Source organism: Eubalaena glacialis, chromosome 16, assembly GCF_028564815.1.
Source record: "Eubalaena glacialis isolate mEubGla1 chromosome 16, mEubGla1.1.hap2.+ XY, whole genome shotgun sequence".
NCBI lineage: Eukaryota > Metazoa > Chordata > Mammalia > Artiodactyla > Balaenidae > Eubalaena > Eubalaena glacialis.
In genome coordinates this window covers 71666315-71670811 of record NC_083731.1, presented here as the reverse complement: position 1 = coordinate 71670811, position 4497 = coordinate 71666315, and positions in this window count along the sequence as shown.

The window sequence follows — 4497 nt, the reverse complement described above, 5'->3', positions numbered from 1 at the left end:
GCTAGTGATTTCCAAAGCTTCCTACTTGGAAACTTTTTAAAAAGACAGAATCTTGTAATCCATCCCTCAAGATTCTGATTCCTTTGGGGTTGGGTGTGGAGGTGGGAGAAATGGCGTTTTTAAAAAATTATATTTTGGACATCCCTACATGTATAGGCACAACAAGAAAGAACAGCTATTTTGAAGGAGACTAAGACATAATTCAAGAATGTCACTGAAGTAGACATAGATTAGTCAACAGTGTACAATGCTGTAAGGTTGAGTCAAGCGAGGACCGGGAAATTTATGTTCTGTGGAGAGAATGAATCACACACATAAATAATCCTAGCATGGGCACCAGTATGAATTCTCTGGGAATCCAGAGAGGGACAAGCATTTACATTGACTTTGAACAGGTCACTTCTCAGTGCTTCATTTTTCTTATCAATAAAATAAGGGTTATTTAAAATCCTCATCTTTTTCGAGCTCTGAATAATACCCAACACTTTGACCACTTATTTCCTTGAAGAGTTCTTACTCTGGCACTATACTCTCTTGGCTTTTTTCCTACATTTCTGGGTACCGCTTCTCTGATTCCCTTGCAGATTCCTTCTCCTCTCCCTAGCTATTAAATATAGGAGTACCTCACAATTCAGTCTAGGTTCTTTTCTGTTTTCATTATAATCTCTTGGCCTAAACCTCATCATCCACCCCAATGGCTTTAGTTATCATCTATATGCTGATGATTTCCACGTATGTGTCTCTAGCCCAGTCCCTGACCCTAAATTCCAAATCTGATACCAACTGCTTCACTGACATGTTCACTTAAAGTCTCAGAGTTACAAAGTTTAGTCCGACTTAGTTCACAAACTCTTCCTATTTTTCTTTCCCCTCATCTATCCAGTTGTTCAAATCAAACAAGCAGTAGTCACCCCTGATATCTCCCTCCTTCTCATTCACCATATTTGTTGCAGCACCAAGTCCTAGCAATTTTACCTCCAAAATCTTAAAATTGGCCTACTTCTTTCCAATTGCCACCAATCTAATCTGGTCTCACTGCATACAATCTGAGCCTTTATTCTCCACTTTGCAGCCAAAACAGTTTTTCTAAAAGCAAATAAGATTATGCCACTTCTCATATAAAACCCTTAAACAGGGTCTCATTGCTCTAAGATAAGACTAGCATTCTTAAGGTGGCTTACCAGAACATGTGAGGTCTTGCCTTTTCTAGTCTGATCTGACACCACTCTCCCCTGGCTTCCTGTGTGGAAGACTTCCTGGCTGCCTTTTATTTTCTCAAATGTGCTGTAATCCCAACAGCCATAGGCTCTCTGCACGTGACCTTCTTTTCCCTTTTAACTTGAGTAAGGAAAAACATTTCTGACTTCCCAGACAAGTTCAAGACATTTGTTGATGTCAGCCCTCCTACCACCATGTACCTTTCCCTCTATGACTTATCACAGCTTGTAACATTTGATATGTGTAAATACTAGGTATGTGTCTGTTGCTCCCTTCATGAGGAGAAGGACTGAGCCTATTTTTGCTTACACAGTGCCTGGCATTTAGTAGCTGCCCAATAAATATTTCTTAAATGATTGACTGTTGTTCTTTGAGGTCCCTTTCAGCATTCTAGAAAGTTATTGAATCATACAATTAGGAGATTACTGATCACTTTTGAGAGAGGAATCTTTTGTATGATTAGTGGGAGGCAAAGGAACTGCTGTGAGCAGGAAGCTGGTGCTGCTTGCTGTGCCATGTGTAATACAGTCCTCTGACCCAGAAAACTCAGGTCTTCTTTTTTTTTTTGGAGGAAAGTTCCTCTTTTTTTAAAAAAAATAAATTTATTTATTTTTGGCTGCGTTGGGTCTTCGTTGCTGCACTTTCTCTAGTTGCGGTGAGCGGGGGCTGCTCTTCGTTGCAGTGCGCGGGCTTCTCATTGCGGTGGCTTCTCTTGTTGCAGAGCATGGACTCCAGGCGCGCGACCTTCAGTAATCGTGGCACACGGGCTCAGTAGTTGTGGTGCACGGGCTTAGTTGCTCCGTGGCATGTGGGATCTTCCCGGACCAGGGCTAGAGCCCGTGTCCCCTGCATTGGCAGGCGGATTCTTAACCATTGCACCACCACGGAAGTTCAGACTCAGGTCTTCTGCTAGCATCCAAGAAACTGTAGCAGGCTAAGTTATTCGCTTGCAAGGAGCACAACATCTCAGACCTTTCACATCTCTTAACAAGATACGATGGGTTGAAGAGAAAGAAAGAGATGAAAAAGTCAAACGGCAATGGAGACTTGTCTTTTAGGAAGTTTAGGGGAAAAGTCTGGTGAGGAAGAGAGCTGGAACAGAAGATTGAGGTGGGAGGGTTGTGCTGGCCAAATCCTCTGAGCAACGCTGGGGGGTTGTAACTCAGAACCAGAGAGAACACTAATTGCCATTGCTCGTCTCTTTGGATGGGGAACTGGTGCAAGTCTGGAAGAGGAGAGGAGGTGAAAGCAGTTGATCTGGAGGTACACCAGTTAAAGCAGCCAGAAGCTTTTTGTTTGTCTCTGAGGGGTGTGGTATAATGTGGGGGAGGAGAGAAAGGCTTTGGAGTCAGGTAAATCTGGGCTCCAATCTCAGCTCTATTACTGACTGATTGATTGATCTTGGGCATGTTATCCTCCTGAGCCTCAATTCCTAAAGATAAAATACCTACTTTGCAGGATTAAATGGCATAATGCATGAAAATGCCTGGTATATGCCTGAAGCTCAGTAAATAAATAATAACTATATGATTAGGATGTCCTGGATAATGTGACCTGGTGAGGTTGGGAAAGTTCAGAACCTTCCTCAATATTTCCAAAGATACTCAGGAGGGGACTTGGCCAGAGTTAACTTTTGCTCCAAACGCTTTATCCTGTTGCAATCTCCATCCCTCACCATGCTTTCCCAGCCATGCTTTGCTCCATGGATGAAACAGCTCCTTCCCTAAAAGCAAACAAGGAATAAAATAAAAAGCAACTTGACATTGAACGTTGGCCATTCCCACCACAGGAAATTTGTCACTGGCCATCATTCTCCTCAGACCCCACCCTGCCACTATGTTGCTATGGACCCTCACTGTACTAAGAACCTTCCCCACATTTTTCTAAATTTCTGGGACCCCCCCCCCAAAATCTGTCTTGGGACAATTCCCAAATTCTTGTTAATTTATTACTCAGAGCAATTTTGCTTTTTGTTTTCTGCCCTCATTTTTATCCAGAATAGCCTTGGAAGCCTTACTTTCTTTTCAAAAATCAAAAAGATCCATTCAGTGATTCAGTGATTTTTGATGAAGAGTTAATTCTGTCCTAGAAAAGTAGTTCTTAAACTTCAGCATGAATAAAAATCACCTGGAGTGCTTGTTTAAGATATAGTGGTTCTACCATGTGTCCTCCGCACCAAGGTTTGGATTCAGGAATCTGCATTTTATAAGCACTCCAAGAGTTTCTGATGAAGGTAGTCCATGGGCCATACTTTGAACATCTTAGAACAGCTCAAACAGCTGTCAACTTTCACAAATAAGATGGTTTTTCTCTCTGTGACATGGAGTTAAACTAGGATTGACTCAATTGTTCAAGAAAACTGCTCATCTATGGTTCAAGTCTTTTATGTTGTTTCTTCTTTATAGAGAAACCAATTAGGAAAGACTAAGGAATTCCTTAATCACAAAATGATATCCTAATAGCCCAAATTTGTCAGTGTTAATGATATGGTTTCAAAGCAGTGCTACTGGAGACAGTCTTACTTCCAAAGAGGGGAAAGTCTTATCTGGTTACTGGCCAGGACTTATTAAACAGGTTCCTGACCTGAAGGGGGTATACAATAATAGACAGATTACAAGGATTTTCTCTAGGTTGAAAAAATAAGGTTTCTATATCTGTCTTTTAGACTGTCAACAGCTCTTTGATGTTTTGCACAGCTTTAGGAGGCACTGATAGCAGCCCTGGGGTTGAACACACCACGATCATTATCCAGCATAACCAGATGACATATGAATCCATTTTAAAGACAGAAGAAGGAGATAGGCATCTATAATGACAATGAGGCCAAAGATGACTTGGGATTTGAAAAAACTATCTCCAAACTACCTGCCTTTTTTTTTTTTTTTCCAAAAAATCAAACTTCAAAACCAGAGCAATACTTTATCAAGATAACAATGGGATTTTAATCTAGAAAAAATAAAAATAAAATTTAAATGAGTTAGGAAATGAAAATTCAGATAATCTAAATGCAATTGTCACCAAACTTAAAGTTCTTCCACAAATTTCAGAAGTAAATATTTAAACCAAACTGCATTTTAAAACTACCAGGCAAATCGACTATTCATGGCAAGTAGAGCAAATATCTTCATACAATAAGTTGCCTTTAATTTTTATATATCCAAAGAAACAGGCATCTTTTAAATAAGGACAATGAGGTATAGTAATGAGAAAAACTAGGGAAATTGTTTATAAATTGAATACTTTTAATGAGGTAAATAAAATACTAATTTTTTTCTAATT